The following is a 23,230-nucleotide window of genomic DNA, read 5'->3' on the forward strand; positions in this document are numbered from 1 at the left end:
TTTGGTTTATCTCAACTTGTTTCATTCCCAACGCGAGCTACTGAGCAGTCTTCAAATATTCTCGACCTCATTTTCACGTCACACCCCGACAATCTTGCATCCCTAGTTCCTCTCCCAGAGATTAGTGATCACGCTGTGCTTCACGCTTCGTTTTCTAATCAACTACCAGGCAAAAGCCATTCCAAGAAAACCCTCACACTCTACGATAAGGGTAACTATGCCGCCATTAACAACGAACTATCTATATTTTGTGAATGGTATTTAAACGACTTCTTCCAACGCCCCCTTGAAACTAACTGGTCTTTGTTCAAGTGCAAAATCCATGATTTGATCAATAGATTTATACCCACAATTACAATTACGAAACGGGCGTCTTCACCTTGGTTCAAGATATCTTTTAAGCGTCTTAACAATAAGAAAAAGCGATTATATCGCTCGGCTAAACTGTCTAACAGCGCGAGCGCTTGGAACAAGTACCGCGGAACGGCAAATGAATTCGAATCACTCGCTGCGAGGGCTAAGCGTTCTTTTTTCTCTTCTACATTACCTAATATGCTACGAAATAACCCTAAACAATTTTGGAGAGCCACTAACCCCAACCCCACAAAAACGTTATCCTTACTTGATGAACACGGCGATCCTATTCCAGAACATGTTACCCCTCAAGTACTAAATACTGCCTTCTCTTCCGTATTTACCCCTGATTGTTGCAGCCCGCTTCCAGACTCCCCATTTCTTGATCATCCTTTCATGCCAGGCATTAAATTCGATTCATACGGTATTGCAAAACTAATTGACGAATTGAAACTAACGTCATCCGCGGGAATGGATGGCATCGATTCCGAAATTCTGAAAAACACTAAGCCTATAACAAGCATTATTCTTTCGCACATATTTCAGCAGTCCATTTCGTGCGGAGTGGTGCCGGAAGACTGCAAGCTTGGTAAGATCGTTCCTGTCCCGAAAAAAGGTATTTCATCTTCACCGATTAATTATCGCCCCATATCCATCACAAGTGTATGCTCCAAATTAATGGAACACATAATTTATTCCCACATAGTAATTTTTCTACGTTCAGTACATTTCCTTCACCCTAACCAACACGGTTTTCAAAAAGGACTTTCATGTGACACTCAAGTCGCCCTGTTACTTAACGACCTGAGTTCTAGCCTGGATAATAACATACCTGTAGACGTCATTTTCATTGATTGCGAAAAAGCCTTTGACAAAGTTTCTCATAACAGATTATTTTTGAAGCTTTCACGTCTTAACCTTAATTGTCTTGTTTTTAATTGGATATGTGACTTCTTGACTAACCGTAAGCAGTTCGTTTGTGCTAATAACCATCGCTCCTCCCTACCCGCTGTAACCTCCGGCGTACCTCAAGGCATGGTCCTTGGTCCTCTACTATTCCTAATCAATATTAACGACCTCCCCAATAACTTAGCGTCTAACACTCGTCTGTTCGCAGACGACTGTGTCATTTATCGTCCTATTCACAATCCTAACGACCCTGTCATCCTACAGTCTGATCTTTCTTTGATTCAATCATGGTGCGAAAAATGGCTGATGTCCCTTAACATAAAGGAAACTTGTGTCATTTCCTTCCATGGCCGTCAATCTTATTCCTCTAATAAATACTTCATATTTGATTCTGAAATAACAGCAGCTAATTCACGTAAATACCTCGGTATCACTCTTACTTTAGATCTGACCTGGTCATCCCACATTATGAACATCACTAATGACGCCAACCGCGTGCTTGGCTATCTCCGAAGAAACTTACGTCTTGCCCCACCTACTGTTAAACTTTTAACCTATCTAACACTAGTCCACCCGAAGTTGGAATACGCATGTGCCATCAGGGATCCCCATCAAATAACTCTTATTAAAACGCTTGAAACCATCCAAAATCGTGCAGCCAGATTCATTTATTGTGACCATTCCTATCTTAGCAGCGTCACCGAACTAAAATCTCAAGCTAACATGGTTAACTTAGCTCCACGCCGCAAAATTTAAAGACTGTGAAAGACTGTTTCACACATTTTATCATGCATTCCACCTAAACCGTGTTATCGTTCCAGCCCGTCGTCTTTCATGCCGTATCAGCCATTCGAAAGCGGTTTATCCACCCCGTGCGCATACCACTGCCCATCACTCTTCATTTTTTGTGCAAACATCAACAGAATGGAACGATCTTCCTGCTGCCATCGTGCACCACTCCAGCATCGCCCATTTCAAAGAAGCCATCGAACAAATCATCTGTTTGTGAACTGTCTACCCCCTCATGTAACACCCCTTGACTGGGGCCCTTGAGGTATTATAAATAAATAAATAAATGAACAAAGTAATGTTTTTGGGTAGCGGATGTAATTACGCATGGCTTGGCAAACTTTGCCGCTTCTTGCACTGGCAAAGATAACGCTTAAGCTTTTTATCCGCCCTTTGGCACGTGACCCTTCCGCGTCATTCGCGGCTTTGGTTGAGTTCTACGACTGAGTAAATATTATCCCTCTCAGAGAGATACGGGCTTTCATTTGAACACACACAAAAAAGCAGAAATCTCGAGTTAGTTCGCTTTTAGGTAACAGTGTATACATAGTCAAAAAATATCCTCTGCGACTAACCCCACGACAATGCAGAGTACCTCATAAATGTGCAGAAAAAATACAGCGGTAAAAAAGCAGCATTAAATAAACGAAAGCGATAAGGCAATATTCTTGTTCTTTTCAGGGTGTTTTTTTTATATTTCCTAAAGGATTCGCGAACTGCTTCATATGCTTGATAGAAAAACACAAACGGTGGAAAGCAAGCGCTACTGCGAACAACTCTACTATTGCAGTTGTGCGTAGCAAGGAGAGTTCACAAGCGTAGCGCGAAGACGCCGCTTTCTCAAGTGCCCTTTCCTTAAACCCTTCACTGTGCTAGCGCTTTTTAAAGGGCTGCCACGCAGCCGATTTGGCTCACAAGGGAGATTGCGGCTATATTCAGATAGTTGGCATAACAATGTAGCGGAATTCGAATCGCATGACCTTTTTGCCACATTGTGTTTTTGAAATCACCGGTATGGGCTCCTTCTAAATACTGCGGCACTTGTAGCGACATGGCGGCATGTCCGCTCCGTCCAGGTCAAAGCTCGCCACTGCCCTGTATGGTCATGTGAAAACGGGCACAGTAGCTGCAGGGCTGCCTCCAAGCCCAGAACGTCGGGGAGCCTTACATGTCGAGTTTTGGGCTGGTCAGAGTGATGAACGACGCCGTAAAAAGCTCACGATTTACTTTCCAATAATGAAATTCTCACATTTCACGAGAGAAATCCGAGATGTGATGAATAATAAACACCTTCTAAGGAATTTCGATGCGTTTTGGCAGCGTTTTGCCCCTCCTACATGGCAGACTTAAAAAACAATTCTGCGTTGACACCAGGAACAAAATGAACCAAGCTTTTGGTTTTATTTTGCTAGTAGTATAAGGTAAGAAAATAAATCCTTAAGTCGTTTTACTGGCATCGGAGCAGCTTCATGCACGGATACAAAAATTTGTCCGAGGAGAATTTCGCCCATTTTTGGGGTCACCGACACCAGCTTTTGACGCCGACACCAGCCGAGTAAATGTTTCCACGAGAACGCTGTGAGCAATAATGAAGTTTTAGACATAAAAAAGTAGACAATCACCTGCAGTTATCACTGAAATATAGAAAAAAAGAAAAAGTAAATTTTGTATTAGCTGCACAAGTCAGAAAATTTAAAAGGTAGCGTTCAGCCTCATGTGTCAATATAGCCTACTTTTCATTTATGTGTATCCGAGAAGATAGAATAATTTCTAGTTTTGTACCAAAAAAGATTGTTTTCTAGTTTTGTACTTTTTCGTTTAATAATTTTCGTTGGGAGCAACAGTAAAACTTTAACAAACGAATTTTAAAAATGAATGCTTTCTATAGGAATATTTTCGGTGAAATGTAAACTATTTGAATGAGTGCTATTTAAATGCGCAATCTGTGGTGTTGAGGTCTTCTTCATAAAGGAACTGTTTCTGGCCCTATGCGCTGTGATGACCAATGTTTTCACACTACAAATGATTCACAAATCGAAAGTGGCATTTGTAGATGAAGCAGAAGATAGGCGCTGTGCACGAGGAAGCGCCCTGCAGGGGCCCTGTACGCGCAAGCAAGAACGCACAGTTTCAGCCCCGTCAGTCGCCTGACTCCCAACTCAGAGTCCGCTATTTCATCAGATTTCCGAAGCACGGACACCCGGGACGCTGGCGTAACCCGAACGACGCGTGATGCAGTGTCCGACCCGACCGTATTCGACAGATCCGAAATATCATTTCAGCTATCCTGGACCTGGACAAAATATTCCATCGACGATACTCATTATCGCAAACAGGCACGAGCGACGTTTCAACAGCGTCGCAGATGTTCGATTGTGGAGTCGCCGCCTGCTGGAGTATACGGCTTACCTCGTAGGGAACTATCCCAGCCAGTGCCTGTCAGCCAACCAGCTCCGTTTGACGTTACCGTACCATCAGTCCATCCTCAACTAAGACCAAGTGAACCATGACATCTCGTGAACGGAGAGAGTGGTCAACGTCTGCTTGCTCCTCGTGTATCTTTCCATGCGGCACAGGTTCCTGTCGAAAATTACTTTCGAGCTTTTTACGGCTAGTCTGTTTGAAGAATATGGCCCTGGTGCGTCTGCATGTGATGGCAGTTTTTCTCACGTCCAACTTGCAGCGCAGCTTTCACCGCGGAAAGTAGAGCTAAAAAAGAGGCAAAGTTCAAGTCCAAATACCCAGAAAACATGAGGCCCGGAAGATCTCACTTCTTCTAGAAACGACCGAACAAAGGGCAAAGATACTTCGGCTCCGGACACTACAGCATGGCCAAAGCCAAAGAGGAGAAAGCGACTCCATGGGTTCCTCCCGCCGCCCTATAGAACCCCGCGGGACAGAACATCCCCACAGAGGAGTTGCTGCTGCCACGCAAGATGTTCCTCATTCAGAGCAAGCGGACTACGAGGCTTTCTTTCTGGGAAGTTCAATGTGAAGCTGCCCACCTTATGAAACTCTGGGTGACGTACCCAGAGCCTCCCTTGCTTCAAGACAAGTGCAACACATGGGGGACATATTGCCACATTGAATATGCAGCACCAAGAAAACAACGAAGAACACGCGCAGAGAGATAAAAAAGACGAGGTTGTCTTCTGATCAGTTTGCCAGTGTTCTGGTAAAATTAAAGTGAGTTTCCTGTATTCAATTGATGCTGTTCCGGCATTGTGACACTGGTGGAGGTGCTGGGTACATGTTCGGGACGCCTGACAACAGCCCCGCATCTAGTCCAGAAAGGCTTCCACACATCGACACCCCCGTTCACCGCAGCAGCCGCCACCTGTTAGGCCTCAGCCCAGAGTTTGGTCCATTGCCGGAAAGCGTGACCGTGCCAGAAAGCATGACGGCGCCTGGAAGCACTGGCCCCAACATTTCCAGCCCAAGCACGACACAGGTAACTGATTCGAACCCTCGACTTCCGGTTGACTTCCACGGAAACGCATATGAGGACGTACATGACTGGCTCGAGGAATTCGAGCACACAGCGAATGTTAACGGGTAGAACACCACACAGAAATTGGGCTACGTTTATTTTCCGCTTCAAGACGGAGCCCGAACATGGTTCACGAATCGTGTGTGGTCGTCTTGGGACGAGTTTCGGCAGAAGTTCCTCGACACGTTCGCGAGCACTGAAAGACGAGAAATCGCACAGCGTCTCCTCAAGTCATGGATTCAGAAACCAAATGAATCCGTTACGATGTTTGTTGAGGACATGGCACGGCTATTTCGTCGAGCAGATCCTAATATGCCCGAAGCGAAAAAGGTTAGCCACCTCATGTGGGGCGTTTAGAAGAAGCTCTTCGCTGGTCTCGTACGAAACCCGCCTACAAGTGTTGATGAATTCTCCAAGGAGGCGACATCTATCGAACGCGCACTCCATCTACGTTATTGCCAGTATGACCGCCAAACCCACAGTGCACCGATCAGCGTGACAGCTACGACCACAGCAACAACACCCGACGAAGGTTCTTTGCGCCAACTAATACGAGAAATCGTACAAGAAAAGGTCAAGAATCTCGTCGCCAAACCGAATGACTGCGCGATCGCCTCAGTAAAGGGAAGTCGTAGCCAAAAGATCAGGCAAGCGCTCTCGCTTCCTGAGCCAAACACGAGCACTCCCAGGGCAAGCTATGCAGACATAGTCCGCCGCCAGCCAGCGAACGTGCCGATACCACATGAGTACCACCAGCAACATCCGCCGACAGCGCCTTGGTAAAACAGAGAAACTTCGACGCTGAGGCAGCCACCACTTCGCAAGACTGACATCTGGCGTACCCCTGACCATAGGCTCCTGTGCTTTCATTGTGGGGAAGCAAGCCACATCGTTCGGTATTGCCCGTATCGCGTCGCAGGGTACCAAGGGTTTCCTTCCACTATTCCTCGGCGCCATTTCAACAAAACACCTGACGTCGACACGAGTGTCATGACCCCGCGGGATGTTCTTCCTGGGTTTCGGTCGCGCTCACCCTCTCCTGCGAGTTATTCTCCATCCTCTAGAAGGAGCACCACTGACATTCCAAGAGGGAGATCTCCTAGTCCACACCGGGGAAACTAAAAGCAGCGGCCTCAGGGGGGAAGGTTGCGAATCGTCGAAGTGCTGAAAATCCCCCAATACTGCCGACCGAAGAGAGACACATTTTCAATGAATCGACGAAAGATGGGGTTGTTACTGCCAAAGTTGCAATTACGATTGACAGACATGACGCCATGGCATTGGTCGACACTGGCGTGGACTTCTCAATAATGAATGAGAGTCTGGTAGACACGCTAAGGAAGGTTAGAATGGAATGGATAGGACCGCAGATTAGAGGAGCTGGAGGGCAGCTACTCACACCTACCGGAAAGTGCACCGCAAGAATGAAGATAGGGGATGCATCCTTTGTCGCAACTTTCATTATTCTTTCTGTGTTGCAAACAGGCAATCTTGGGGATGGATTTCTTGCGTGAATATGGTGCCATCATCAATATACCGGACGGTGTACTGACCTTTTCAGCGGATCAAAGCGCAGCGCTACATTGAAAATCCCTGCGAGTCATTGACGATGTGACCGTACCTCCGTTATTGTGCCGCCTTGTTTCAGTCACGTGCAGCGAGCAGAATACTGGAGAAGGAATCGCTGAACAAGTATTGACGCTTCTACTCTCTCGCGGTGTTGCAATTGCCAGAAGTATTGTCAGTGTTGTGTGTGGTGAAGCGGAGGTTTTGTTGACGAATTTTACCAACGAGCGACGACACATTACACAAGGCACTACAGTTGCCTACTTCGACAAGATCACCGAAATCCGCGAGTGCTGTGTTGTACAACAGGACGAGCCGCAAGCCACGTCAGCCCCACCACCTATTGACGTAAGCACGGATTTGTCACCAGTGCAGAGACAGCGTCTAGTAGATCTTCTTCATCAGTTAAAAGACTGTTTTTAATCGACCTCGAGGGTCAGTCAAACGCCGATAAAGCGATGAGTCAGTCACCGATAAAGCGCGACGATGACACAGAAGATGACACCATGGCGTTTGTAGGAGTCGTCGACACCACTACGATTTCGTGCAAGCAGAAAGAAGACAGCGAGTTGCTTCCCCTTATTGCATTTTTGAATGGCCGGACAACAACCATCTCTAGAAGATTTGCAAGGAGCCTGCCGTCATTCTGCTTACGCAGTGGTGTTCTCTATAAGAACTTTTCTCCCAGAGGAAGCACCCACCTACTTGTCGTTCCGACGTCAATCCGTGAGGAGATACTTTGTGCTTGCCACAATGAGCCAACGTCTGGTCATCTCGGATACACACGCACATTGGCCAGAATCCAACAGAAATACTACTGGTCAAAACTTCCAGCTATTGTAAAGCATTACGTGCGCACGTGCCTCAATTGCCAACGACGAAAATCGCCACCGTTAAAACGAGCTGGACTATTACAACCAATTAAAGTGCCCACGGTACCTTTCGCCCAAACTGGAATGAATCTCCTCGGACCATTTTCGACTTCCCATGCTGGCAACAAGTGGGTAATAGTCGCCACTGATTATCTTACGTGCTACGTGGAAACAAAGGCTTTGTCAAGTGGCACCACCGTTGAAACCGCACGATTCTTCGTAGAAAATATCGTCCTGAGGCACGGTGCTCCGACAATCTAACTAACGGATCAAGGTGCCGCTTTCAAGGCCGCGCGCCTGAAGACAGTGCTTGAGCTCAGTGGAACATCCCACCGGAAAACCTCTTCCTATCATCCACAAACCAACGGCTTAACAGAACGCCTCAACAAGACTATTGCCGACATGTTGAGTATGTACGTTAACGTGGATCACAAGAACTGGGACGACATTCTACCGCACATCACGTTCGTCTATAATACAGCGCAGCAAGAAGCTACACGAAGAACGCCGTTCAGTCTCCTTCATGGCCGTGAAGTGACGACGATGCTTGACGCCATGTTACTGCACGACTGCAATGACATCGATTTGAACGCTGCATCTTTTACCCAACGAGCAGAAGAAGCGAGGCAGCTTGAACGCGTCCGAATCACCCAGCAGCAAAATTACGACGCCCAACTTTATAATCTGCGACACAAACATGTCATCTATCGGCCCGGCGACAAAGTCTGGGTATGAAGTCCTATGCGCCGCCGGGGACTGTTTGAAAAATTGCTGAAGAGGTATTTTGGCCCCTACACAGTTTTACAACGCCTGAGCGACGTTAATTACGTGGTCGTTCCTGACAGCCCTTCGACAACTCGCCAGCAAAAACCAGAAATCGTGCACGTTGGGCGAATGAAGCCCTATTTTTCGGACTGATTTACACCATACATCTACTACACCGTCTTTTGTAGAAGAGCATCGGGACGCTGCTCTCTAGAGGGGGGCGAATGCCACATTGAATATGCAGCACCAAAAGAACGACGAAGAAAACGCGCACAGAGAGAAAAAAGACGAGGTTCTCTTCCGATCAGTTTGCCAGTGTTCTGGTTCAATTAAAGTGAGTTTCCTGTATTCAACTGCTGCTGTTCCGGCATTGTGACAATATAGATGATGTTCGTTTGCTGCTTGTAGTTTCCGTTATATCCGTCGCAAATCGGGTGCCTTGACTTATTTTCTGTGTCCGTAAATTTAAGAGACAGTTTATTTATTATTCAATATTTTCCTACATTCACTCAGTTATATCTTTTTAAAATTTTATGCGCTCAATTTTTGCTGTGTATGTGTTAGCCAGTTTTTTTTTTCCTTTCTTCTATTTACTTTTTATGACACGTAGTGGGGTGGGCTCAATACACGATAGAGTTATTCCAGTCAGTAGTTGATGAAGTTATGAATCGCGCAGTTGTGTATCGCTTTGCAGCAACAAAGTAAAAAAACACATTTTCTAAAAAAATGTTGTTATCTCGTCGATAATATTGACTGTGGTATTTTGTAATATTGGTAAAATGCAATGTAGAAAAGGCTTTATTCATGTTCATCGGGGCGTGAACTAGCTGTAGTACCAGGCCGCTACCACGTCGCGACTGATAGGTGATAGCTGAGGTCTCTCACGTACGCCAGCGGGCCGCGCTGGCAACATTTAGTCCCGCAAGCGCCGGGACAAGGAAGGGGGTGGAAACGGCAAAGAGGAGCGGAAATATCTGCAGAAATTGTCAGCGAACGGCACCATTTGAAAAAGCGCCTGGCCTGCGCGGAATGCGCTAAACAGTCACAGGGAAAGCTAGAAGAGCGGCCTTTTAGAGCGTTTTCTAAACGCTGCGTAGGTAGCTGCTGCAACCACACTGGCTGCGTACCTCCTACGGCATAATAATAATAATTTCTGGGTAGTTGGCTGGTATTCGCTATGCTATCCTTTGTTATTTTTAGAAGCGTGGTATCCGATGGACACTTGCAAGGAATTTTGTGAAAACTTTTCATGCAGCGGCATACGACGATAATGATTTATGCCTCAAGTGGGTATGTGTGACAGTTAATAAATGATCAAGAACAACCTTTTATATTTGGTTGGAGCATTGGACGACTCACTCGTTGCGCTATTCGCATTTTGTGATGCCTGGTTGTTATTTTGCTTTTATAAAAAGCTTCATTACTCATAATAACGCGATTCTTTCCTGACATCAAGCCTGCCTAAGGCTAGTTTGCGAAAGAGTACCAAGCGTGGTAAGTGGTAGAGAAATGAACTGGCGCGCAGCGAACGTGGGTTCGAGGCCCCCATGTGTTCTTGATACTGGGTTTTGTTTCTCATTTCGTGCGACAGTGGTTACGGACAGTGGCGACGGGGGCGGACAACTACGGCGCTGCGCGTGACCCGAGTTTTCATCTCATAACAGGTTTCTCTGTAGAAAAAAAAACGGCCCTATTTCTCGTGTATAGGTCACATCTGAAGGATATTCGGCGGCACGATTCCAACATGTTGATTCTGATCGCGTTGATGATCTAAATAAGGACTCCGATTCAGAAATGTAGTTCTTGTTTCACGGTGTGCCTCAACACATAGTGATCACATGAGGTGTCGCACGAAAACAATGAGATCAGTCATGTGTATTCTTAGGTCACGAACTCAGATAGATAGATAGTAACAGGTTATTGTATCCAGAACAATTTTCACCCCATTTTTTTTGGGGGGGGGGGGGGGGCAAGACGGAGAAAAAAATGTGGCACGAGCACAGTCATCTGCGAGTCGCCTGTTTGACACCCTATAGACCTGTAGCCTCTACGCCACGTCGTGGGTACGATGGACTGCCCACAGTTATATAGCTTCATATATTTAATTTACACACTTCTCTTTACTACCTTTGTAATTGGTCCCGAATGGATTCTTGCCTATAAAACAATGATGCCAACCCTAGGATTTATCCCTGAATTTAGGTATTTTCTTCCTCTTTCATGGTGATGACGTCCTTTTGTGAAATTTAGGAAGTTTTCATAGGCTCTGGAAAGATAGCATTGCGCTGCCTCTTGACAGATTGTAAATACAAATCACACTTCTTAAATGCGAATATTTTTTTGCACACTGCAGACACTTTCAGCATCTCTATTTACATATCTATCTATCTAGCCGCCTACATCTGCAAGCTCTCATCGAGAAATCAGCTCCTTAACTTGGGGTCGACCCAAAATTAGTGTGATAGATGAGGGTGTTTGACGATTATGAATGTCTAGTCATGACATAAGTGATGTGAAAGCACGTTTCGTACGATGTCAAACATTTTTCTCTTGACACGCATGGCACGTACGCGTATACCGCTGGCTGCGGTATGCGCCGCAGGGGTTTCGAAGTTTAAATCTAAACCGAAGAACGGCTCGAGTAGACATTGGTAATTTAAATGCAACGGCGTTAAGAAAACTTGATATCAGCAGCGTTGACCCTACAAATAGAACGGATGTATGTAATATTGTTCTAGCAGGAGTCGAACCCAAGCATTCTGCTTGACAATCAAGTAATCTATAGCACAGAGCCACGCTAGTTCTCTGAAGTCCTTTGGAAAAAGAACCAGTGCAAGCGTAATGTTGCGACAAGTTCATTGTGATTACAGTGCTGCCCATCTAATTTTACAAACTTTATATATGTACTTTAATGATAATGTCAGCCGTAGTATATAGTGGGTGACATGCTCATCCAGAGGCAGAGGACACAAAAGAAGTACATGCGCTATCCGTCTCTCGAGTGCACGGCCAAGCGACGCGCCTGGCAAGAGTCCTGCTGCTCTACCCCTACGTCAAATAAATCTCACCTGGACTTCTAAAGGGACGTGACGATTGGCGGAGGTGCTGGGTAGCCCTCACGGATGCTGCACACTCTTCCAGACAGTCGCCTTAAAAGCCCTCTGCCAGTCAACACACTTGTGCATCGGGCCAGCCGCAGAGTCAGGGGAATACCTCCAATAAGGTGTATAACTGGGCTATATGGTAATTGATCATTTTACCGTTAGGTTAAGTAGCGCAGTTTTTAACATGGACCAGAGGGATAAGAAGAACACCACACTCGCTACACTCGCAACTAAGTTTATTTCAGAAAAAAGCTTCATATACAGGGTGTCCCACGTAACTTTATACAGAGTTCACATGACAGTACCACGTGACGAACCCGCTCGCGCGTTGGTGCGCACGATGATTCTAGTGCTCCCTAACGTTCCGCGTACGAACGACAAGCTTGCCTCGCAACGGTTCATGACAGCGATAAGTATTCACGGTGGTTATCGTTTTTGTGACCGATAGCAAAACGTATTCATCGTAAAGCCACCACCATCATTGCGGCCTTGCTGAGACAGCACAATGGGGCGAATGCTATGGTCATTCGTACGCGGAACGGTAGGCAGCTCTATAATTATTGCGCACACTGCCGCACGGGCGGGTTTGTCACGCGGTATATCTTGTATTTCGCGGACATTTGTAATTACCAGAAAAAAACTAATACCTGACAAATATAAAGTTCAAAACTGTCTAATCGAACGTTTTGCAAAAGCGATATACAACTTTCTCATTGAAATTCTTTATTCATCTTCGTTTCTTGAAAAGTTAGTTATTAAACATATCTAATTGAACAATATTTGAGAACACAAAAGATAGTCCGACTAACTCATGGCCACGAAGAGAAACATGCATTTGGTCGAGTCGATTTTACGTGTTCCGGCATATTTTTAAACTTAGTCTAAAGGTACGTGGGACACCCTGTATTTGGGCCCACGCTGACGCCCAGTGACACAGAAGAAAAATAACAGGCACTGAAAACGTATCCTATATTACATTTTGAGCACTCAACAATTAAATAATCGTGGCACATGCAAAAATAAACACAAAGGGCCACTCACCAGGCTCCGAAAATACAAAAAAGAGCGCAATATTTTTTGCTGATATTTCTCGTCCTTCTTGGCGCACTACTGTGACCTAAACAGTAGTTGCCGTGACGTCTACTGGGCTCTCGAATCGTCGTTATACGCAGAACATGTGATTTGTTTCCTGCACTGCATTTCCATGCAGCCGCCCATCCGTTTTTTTTTTGTCTTGCATGAATATTGTGAATAATCAGCCGATCAAAAATCACTTTTTGTGTTTACAACGGCGCAAACGGCGACAACGGCGTGCAGTTGAGAAGCGCGAAATGCTCCTAGGCTCTAGCGCTTAGGGCTGATATTGTTCAAGTGCATTCAAGAACTAAGGGGCGTGAAGGATGCAGCGTGTGTATGAAGGAGAGGGGAAAATCACCCCCTCGTCTTTAAACGCGGGTTGGTGAGTGGCCCTTTAACTACGCAAAAGTTTTTACCTTAGAAACACAATATGCGCAAACTCAAGCGATAAAACGAAGCATGTGTGGTCCATATGCTTTAAAGAAGTAAAAAACATAAAAAACTAAAAATATACGATTGAGAGTAAGGTGCAAGGCATTCAAGTACACCTATCACGTGCTGAACACAGAAGTCGTCAACAGGAACCAGTATTACAAATGTATGCCTGCGTATTTTGAACGTAATTGTACGTACTTATAAATAAAGCCTTTCTAGGAAGGTGGTTTACCGATGACTCAATGAAACCGATGATTGGCTAACAAAGCAGTGTTTTTTTTTTGTTAATATTAAATGCTTCTGCTATTTCCCTGGTAAGTTGCTCTCCGTGACGAAAAACCTCTGTGGTGTCACCAAATATTGGCACGCAGCCATACTGAAAACAGTGTCGCTTCAGGTGGGAATAATTATTTTTTGCTAAAGATCTCTTATCTAATGACAGCCTGGTGTTCAGGCACCGACCAGTATGGCCAATGTAAATTTTCCCGCACGATTGATTTGATATGTGGGGTTTAAGGTCCCAAAACCACTGTATGATTATGAGACGCCGTAGTGGAGGGCTCTGGAAATTTCGATCACCTGGGGTTCTTTAACGTGCAGCCTCCCCACACGACAATGGTAAAAATATGCAACAGATAATATGCATAAAACAAACTTTGTTTTGTGCTTTATATTGCATCTGTTAACATTAGAATTTTCTATTAGAAAGTTTGTAGTCCAATTTTTTACATACTTTACCAAGCTTGTTAAGCGCCGTAGCACAAACCAGGGCTACCATCTTCGCTAGTACAAGCACTACATTTCAGCTTACCACTTTTGGTATTGCTAAACTCACAATTCCCGTGGCATCGTTACGCAATTCTCAAGAACTGTTTATATGAAACATATGCGACTGTTCAGCATACACGTCTGGGCGTATAGTATTTTTGCATATGTCTAGCGTAATTTCGTAACGTTTCGCTCACCATAACAATTGCACTACAGTCCCCTTTTATCCGCATGCTTCGCATGACATGCATTGCCATGTTACGTAGAATCTTGGGAATGTTTTTACAAAGGCGATTAAGATTGATAACCTATGCCATTACTTCTTTTCATTCACTAATGATCTGAAGTTCTGTGGGGACGAGCGAAAGCGATACTAATATGCATAATACTGAGATGAAATGAAACCTCGTCGTCCTAACTGCTTAGCATGTACGCGCGTACGCATCATTATTTATTTATTTGAGCATACTGTTAACCCACATTTGTGGGTCATTACAGGGAGAGAGTACATAAAAGTAATATTTGGTATATGAAAACACTCAAGTAATGTCAACTGTCAAAAAAAATCATCAACATTGGCATGACAAAAGGAAAGCAAAACATCAACACATCATACAACGATATTTAGGTAACATATAGTTGTCAAGCAAATATTCAAAAGCCCTTGCATCCGTGCACTCAGCGATATGTGCAGGTAGCGCATTCCAGTTTTCGATAACATTGGGGAAAAACGAATACCGAAAGACGTTTGTGTGGGTGACATATGTTCTAATGGCTGCACTATGGTTTATTTTTCTGCTAATTCTACCAGGTTCTCGTATTTACATACTTTTATCAATATTTATTTGACCCTGGAGAATCTGAAATAATGATTTTATCTTATTCCTCTGTCGCCTAATTTCAAGCATTTCCAATTGACATGATTTTAGCATCTCGGTAACTGAGTCTGTTTTTTTGTATCTTGAACATATGAACGTGGCTGCAAGTCTTTGGCTTTTTTCCAGCTCATTTATTAGGCCTTTTTGGTGGGGACCCCAAACTACGGCAGCATACCCCAAAACAGGCCGAATAAAAGTTTTATATGCCATCAGTTTGACGTCTTTGGTTGCGTTTAGTAGTTTTACTCGAAGAAAACAGCTTTTTGTACAAGGAAGAACACACATTTTCAACGTTGCTGCACCAGTTTAGGTCATTTGATATCACAACGCCTAGATATCAAAAACTAGAAACATTTGTCAAAATTTCACTTCCCATACGATACTGGAAATCAAGAACGTTTTTCTTTCGGGTAATATTCGCAAAAGTGGTTTTGGCGTAGTTAATTTCCATATCCTATTTTTCACTCCAGGTATGGAGATCCTCAAGACACTGATTAATTTTATCCTGGTCGTTTTCACAGTTAACTGGAGCATAAATTAAACAGTTATCTGCAAACAGTCTCAAGACCACTGGCGACTGAACAACTGTGGCTACATCATTGATATAAACTAAAAACAATAAAGGGCCTAGCACCGAGCCCTGTGGTACCCCGGAAAGTACATCCAAAAAGCTTGACACAGAATTATTAACACGCACTACTTGCCTCCGCCCTGTTAGATAAGCTTCAATCCATTTTAAAATATCATTACTGATACCAATTTGACACAGCTTATAAAGCAGCTTACCATGTGAAACCTTGTCAAACACTTTTTTAAAATCGATGCAAATTACATCAGTTTGTTGGTGTTCATCCAAAGCCCGCGCAATGTCGTGAACCGTTTCGATAAGTTGTGTCACCGTGGATAGGCCCCTTCTGAAGCCATGCTGAGTGGCGCAAAGCAGCTTATTTGTTTCCAGAAAATGAATGATATGTTTAGCGATTGCGTGCTCTATGATCTTGCAGCATACAGAGGTTAAGGATACAGGGCGATAGTTGTTTGGATGCATAAAATTCCACTTTTAAACACGGGTACAACAGCAGCGCAATGCAAATCTTGTGGAACGGAATGGCTACGTAAAGATTGTTCAAAAATAATTACCAGATAGATATATATGCACCTTGTGTGGTTTATGCTCAGCGAAACGAAGAAAAATATTGTCTTCAAACGCACATGAAATCGTGCCGAATAACTGTCGCCGCGAACCTTTACCATGCAAGTTCTCCATATCTACTAACTTTTAGACCAGCGGACTTTCACGGAAAGATGGATAAGGTAGGGCTGACATTCGGGCAACTTAGTGCGGACACTTGACTATGAAGCTGTCGTGAAGGAACAGATGAAAACACCACAGCTTCGCTTCTCTTAAGCCTTTCCATCGCACCACTTTCATAAGAGCTCCACTTTCGCACCACTTTCATGATATTAAAAATATCAGGCCAAATTTGAAGCTCGTCGAAGGTACTCAGAGTGCCCATTAGCCACTAAAAAGAACTGCAACACTGATTGCAAATATAAAAAAATTGAAATTCACTACCTAGCTTCCCGAAGGCGGCAAGCACAAAAGAAAGTGCTAATGACTTGCACTTGAAGAGTACTGCTCATTGAGCGTGTTGGTGCATGATAAAGTAATATTGCTTCAGCGCAGCTCACCTTGAGCCTGAATGCTTACGGTCAATAAGGGGAAAAACAGATGACCGTGTGAGCGCTAACTTCCAAATTTTGTTTATTGCGTAACCTTACAGCACACTCTATAGCTCACCACATGCGACGCCACACACATGAGGAAACCGCGAACGTGTGGTGCAGCACACGTTACCAAAAAATCCTATAGCTGTAATGTGATCTCAAATTCACAATCCTATATCAACACTTCACAGCACATATTCCGGTAAATTCAGTTTTTTGTTCAGATAAGGCCACAGATGGCATATTCACACGCAGCTTTGCACAATTTGCGATAGCGTTCGCTTCAATAATTTATCGCGTCAACTGATTACGACTGCGGCCCAAGATGACAGACTTGTAAAAGAATGGAGTGAGTTCACACGTCTTACAATGCATCTTCAGGAAACCATCAAAAGAAAATATTTTTACAATGTAACAATCTCGTGCAAGCGGTCATTAACACACCTATCAGTCTGTCCTATGTAAAGCGAGTCACACCACATAGGCAAAATGGAGTGACGCCGTTTAGACGTGGGAACCACTTGTGCACTGCCAACATGCCCCGACGTCTCCTTCTTCGCCCGCGGCGTTTTTTCGAGTGTCCCTCACCAGAGACTCACTGATTCCCGATGGTCCCTTCACGTTGACAGCCTGGACTTCCAAAAGGGCCACTTTACGTATTGTGTTTCATGTCTTTTTCGTGTACTTAAAATCGCGCACAGCGCTAAGAGAGGGAGCCCTGTAGTGCTATCATCATAATTTCTTGACCACCGCGCTGTGCCTCTCGTGCAGCTAACGCTATCTTAGCAGCGTGCCTGCACGCGAATATTTAGCGTTTCGTTTCAACATGGCTGCTTTCGTCCATCTACACAATGGCTGCGCAACTTAATAGACATAGAATCGGAGCCAGCATCCACTTTCAATGAACGGACGGACGCATCCGATCAGCCACTGTGGTGAGCATGGACCAGGTTGAACAGGTCATCGTGGTGGCGTGGAGCGAGAAGGAGAAGACCATGGGCAAGGAGCTAACATTCAGCGCAGTGTTCACGCTGAACCCGGGACTCCAGCACATCAACCGTAAATCAGTTAAAAAGCTTCCAAAGCATATGAAAGTGCCCCTGACATCGGCGAAGTCCACTACAGTTCAAGACTGGCGGAGCTGTGCTAGGCCGGCACTGCAAAAGCAGCTTGTTCACAACCGTGCCAAGCGGCCCCCACCCGCACCACTTCCCTCTACCAAGACTAAGAATCTGATTTCTTCGCTGGCCGAAAAAGACATGCTAACAACCTCGGTCTCGACACGGCAGTACCAGCAGCAGCAAGCTTCCCGGGCCCTGGTTGCACCTAGCGGCAATGCGTCGACCCCAAGTGCGGCCAGCAGGCGCTGCAATAAAGTGGTCAAAGAAGTGGACCGAATGAAGAAACAGCGCCAGAAGCAGTCGGTAAGACAGCTCCGCCAGATCGAGGAGAAACGCGAGCGTATGAACGTCGACCCAGGAAATCCCAACAGTGAGTTTCTCTCTATGATAAGAGAGTACAGGGTGACACTAGACTTAAGACCTCTATTGATGGGTGACGCATGTGAGGTGCACCAGATTTGCGTGGCTGTACGCAAGAGGCCACTTAAAAGAGGGGTAAATCAAAAGGAGGTGGACATCATCACTGTGCCTAACAGGGATCTATCTCATCGTAGTTCACGAACCAAAACTAAAGGTCCACCTCACGAAGTTCCTGAAAAATTCAAAATTTTGATTCGATGACGCCTTTGACGAGATGGCGAAGACTGAGCTTGTTTACAAGTACACCACGAGGCCCCTGATACAGATCATAATTGACGGAGGAATGGCAACATGCTTCGCTTATGGACAGATGGGAAGCGGTAAAACACATACAATGGACGGAGACTTCTTCGGAAACACTCAAGACTGTTCTAAAGGCATCTACGGGCTTGCGACCTAGGAAGTGTTTAGGCTGCTGAACTCTTTGGAATACAAGAACAAAGATTTAGTTGTCTCCTCGAGCTTCTTTGAAATATACAGCGGGAAGGTGTTTGATCTGCTCAATTCCAAGGCGATACTTCATGTACTGGAATATGCCAAGAAGCAGGTACAAGTTGTCGGCCTTGTGGGGAGGGAGGTGCACACTGTTGACGAGGTCCTCAAGCTCATTAGGCGGGGAAAAAGTGTGAGAACATCTGGGAAGACATCTGCCAACCAAAACTCCTCACGCTCCCATGCAGTGTTCCAGATCATCCTGAGACAACGGAAGTCCAGCCTGCTGCACGGCAAGTTCTCCTTCATTGACCTGGCTGGGAACGAGCGGGGTGCGGACACGTCGACCGCCTACCGACAGACAAGAATGAAAGGAGCCGATATCAACAAGAGTCTGCTTGCTCTTAAGGAATGCATCAGGGCGTTGGGTCGTTGGGGTTCCCACCTTCCGTTTCGGGCCAGCAAGCTCACACAGGCCCTCAGGGATTCCTTCGTCGGAGAAAACTCTCGGACCTGCATGATTGCCACGATCTCTCCTGGCTTGAAGTCTTGTCAACATTCTCTCAACACACTGCGCTATGCAGACAGGGTGAAGGAGGTTGGCGTCGAGGACAGCCCAGACCTCAAGCCTGCCTCAAACGAAAAGGAGAAGGTGGCTGCCGAGAGTTATATGTACACAGTCAACGAAACAATCTCCCACATCCAAGATATAGAAGAACAGATTCAAGACCTGCACAAAACGGTTCTTGACGCCAGCCAGAAATGGATGCTCCAAGACATGGACCTTCTTACGATGACAAATGAAGTTGACTACGATCATGGCTTGTAGGTGAAAAAACTCCAGGATCTGCTCTCTGAGTAAATAAAGGCCCTTTCAAAGTTCTATGAAAAGGTTACAGGCTTGCAACAGCACTTGGCTGAAGAAAGGCAAAAAGGCATAAACATCAAGCGGCCCATGAAGTGAACCTGGCAGCTGACTCTGCTGGATCTCTCCTTTTTTTTGTTGATAAGCAACTATGTTATAATAAAATCGTGCTCATTTTCGTCGACTGATATTTATTTTATCTTCATTAAGGTTTACTTTTTAAACGCATGCTAAACCCACACCTATGCCTAAAAACAAAATAGAAAAATCTCTAAGGCTTGAGCCCCATAACAAGGCGGTTAGCCTGGAGTCCCGTGCTTCGGTCTCGAATATATCAGACACGGCCCACCCAGGTGGCGCTCCGAAGTAGCGGTGACAAAAAAAACACCAGGCCTGCACGGAAGGCGTAGCACTGCCACATCGAAAGCTAGAAGAGCCGCCTTTCAGAGTATTTTTAAAACACTCATTGGATAACTACTTCAAGCACGCTTGCCTAATACTCACTAGGGTATTATTAATAAACTTTGCGGTAGTGTGCAAGAATTCGCTATGCTTTTTCTCGTCATTTTTCTGAGAATCGTGGTATTCGCTAAGCACTTGCTAAGAATTCTGTGCATATTCTTCATGCAGTGACTGAAGACGATGAGGAATTATGGCTGATGTGGGTATGTGCCACAGTTAATAGGAGAACAAGAACAAAATGGGTTGGAGCATTGTACGGCCCGCACGTTTCGTTATTCGCAATGTGCGATGACAGGTTGTTCTTTTGCTGGTTTAAAATGCTTTAAAGTTGTAATAACGCGATTGCTTTCCCGACATCAAGCCTGCCTAAGGCAAGCTTGCAAGCAAGCCACAAGCACCGGCGTAGCTCAGCGGTAAAATACTGGGCTAGCACCCTGCAGACCCAAGTTTCGAGCTTCACTAAGTCGTTGTTGCTAGGTTTTTTTTTATTAATTTCACGCAATGTGGTTGCGGTTATGGACACCGAAAACGGTGGCTTCAGACAAGTGTGCGTGACGTGGTATATATATATATATATATATATATATATATATATATATATATATATATATATAAGGGAAAGAAGTGCGTACTTAAGGGCTCGTTTTTCCGTGTTTTAACACAATATTATTGAGATCTAACAGACAGTAATGCCAAGGAATATACAGGGGAAGTTATTAGAACCAATGGAATGTAAATAAGAAGAAAGAAAAGTGGATGAAAAAATAATCAGCCGTGAGCAGGAATCGAACATACGACCTTCGAATAACGCGTTCGATGCTCTAACCACTGAGCTACCACAGCGGCCTTCCCTCCATCCACTTTTTGGGGTTTATATTGCTATTCGTGCAACGTACCATACAGAAGCCAACTTTCTGAGTATGGTAAACAAGTCGCTATCATCAGAAAAACGTCAAGCTTTGGTCGAAGTCCTTGCGAAGCACGCTACTATATTCGACTTTGCGCAGAAAGAAGAGCAAATAAGTGTACCCGAGTCGCGTACTCGCCATGGAATTGACACAGGATCCGCTCACCCTATCCGGCAGAAACTATACCGTGTCTCATTTGCGGAGCGCAAGGTTATTACTCAACAGGTTGAAGAGATGTTAAAAAAAAGGATCATCCAATAGTCGTGTAGCCCTTGGGCTGCCCCTGTGATTTTTGTCCGAAAGAAGGATGGTACATGGCGATTCTGCGTGGATTACAGACGGCTCAACTCTGTTACTAAAAAGGATGTCTACCCGCTTCCCAGGATTGATGATGTCATCGATTGTTTACTATCGGCATCGTACTTCTCCTCCGTGGATTCGAGATCTGGTTATTGGCAAATCCCCATGCGCCCGAATGACAAAAAGAAAACGGCCTTCATAACCCCACATGGTCTATTTGAATTCAATGTTGTGCCGTTTGGCCTATGCAACGCTCCAGTCACGTTTGAGCGCTTCATGGACCCTGTGTTACGTGTACTAAAGTGGAAAGTTTGTCTTTGCTACCTGGATGACATTATAATTTTTGGCCGAACATTCAATGAACACAACCATCGTCTAGACGTTGTTCTCACCTGCCTTGAAAGAGCTAAGCTCACCCTGAACTCTAAGAAGTGTCACTTTGGCAGCCGTGAGACTCTCGTTCTCGGTCACCTGGTGGACAAGCATCGCGTTCGACCCGGCCCCCGGAAAGTCGCAGAAGTCAGCAGCTTGAAACAACCTCAGTCGGTACGAGAGTTGCGAAGCTTTTTGGGCCTATCCTCGTACTTCCGTCACTTCGTGCCCAGTTTCGCCGACCTCGCTTACCCTTTGACGTCCCTACTCAACAAGAATGCACCTTTTCGGTGGTCAGCGGAATTTGAGTCGTCTTTTTCGCAACTCAAGTTTGTTCTTACGTCAGGGCCCGTACTTCGCCACTATGACCCATCTGCTGCTACAGAAGTTCATACCGACGCCAGTGGTGTAGGTATTGGCGCCGTCTTGGTCCAACGCCATGGAGCTGCTGAACACGTCGTTGCCTATGCCAGTCGCTGTTTAAGTAAACCGGAGCAAAACTATACTGTCACAGAGCAGGAATGTCTCGTGGTCATATTCACCGTGCACATGTTTCGCCCTTATATCTATGGACGCCGATTCTCGATTGTCACGGACCACCATTCTTTATGTTGGCTCACTGGACTACGGGACCCATCTGGTCGTCTTGCACGTTGGGCGTTACGATTGCAAGAACACGACTTTGAAGTCTGCTACAAGAGCGGTCGTCATCATGCCGACGCCGATTGCCTTTCACGACTTCCCCTTCCGACAACCGAGTGTGACGCTGACAACTTTGATGAATATTTGGCTGTAGTGGATACTCCGTTTCCTGACCTAACAACTTTTCGAGCAGAGCAACGCAATGACAACAGTCTCGCTTCTTTCTTTATTTCCGGAACGAACGGTCAACGTGGTTTCGTTGTAAAGAATGGCATTCTTTACAAAAAGAATTATTCCGGCGTAGGCCCTCGCCTACTTGTAGTTGTGCCTACAAGTCTTCGACAACACGTACTTCGAGCAATGCACGACGACCCAAGATCTGGCCATATGGGTTTTTCTAGGACATTTTATCACACGCAAGAACGCTTCTTCTGGCCGAAGATGCGTAAACTTGTGACTGCATACGTTGCGAGCTGTGAGCAATGTCAACGCCACTAGCGTCCTACAACTCCACCAGCCGGACTACTTCATCCCATAGCACCCCCGAGTTTATCATTTGACGTCGTAGGTGTCGACCTGCTCGGCCCTTTTCCGCGATCAACGAACGGCAACCGATGGATGTTTGTGGGCGTTGACCACCTCACACGTTACGCCGAAACAGCGGCGATTCCTGCGACAATGGCCACTCAAGATTTACAGTTCATTCTGCCACATGTTATATTACGCCATGGATCCCCCAGTGTCATCATCAGTGATCGCGGGCGGCAATTTGTGGCCGATGTAGTTGAAGACCTCCTTCGTCTTGGTTCGTGCCCAGCCGCGGTGGTCTAGTGGCTAAGGTACTCGGCTGCTGACCCGCAGGGCGCGGGTTCGAATCCCGGCGGCGGCGGCTGCATTTTCGATGGAGGCGGAAATGTTGTAGGCCCGTGTACTCAGATTTGGGTGCACGTTAAAGAACCCCAGGTGGTCTAAA

The 23,230-nt window shown here is 45.5% G+C and overlaps 1 protein-coding gene and 1 pseudogene across 1 annotated transcript in view; both read left to right on the top strand.

The window, feature by feature from the left end:
• LOC142775126 (adenylate cyclase type 7-like) overlaps nucleotides 1–23,230 on the top strand; it is a 286,309-nt gene that overhangs the window by 250,230 nt on the left and 12,849 nt on the right. The window lies entirely within an intron of this gene.
• LOC142776904 (kinesin-like protein KIF2A pseudogene) lies at nucleotides 17,587–19,672 on the top strand (annotated as a pseudogene).

This window comes from Rhipicephalus microplus, chromosome X (assembly GCF_043290135.1).
Source record: "Rhipicephalus microplus isolate Deutch F79 chromosome X, USDA_Rmic, whole genome shotgun sequence".
NCBI classification, from domain to species: Eukaryota; Metazoa; Arthropoda; class Arachnida; order Ixodida; family Ixodidae; genus Rhipicephalus; species Rhipicephalus microplus.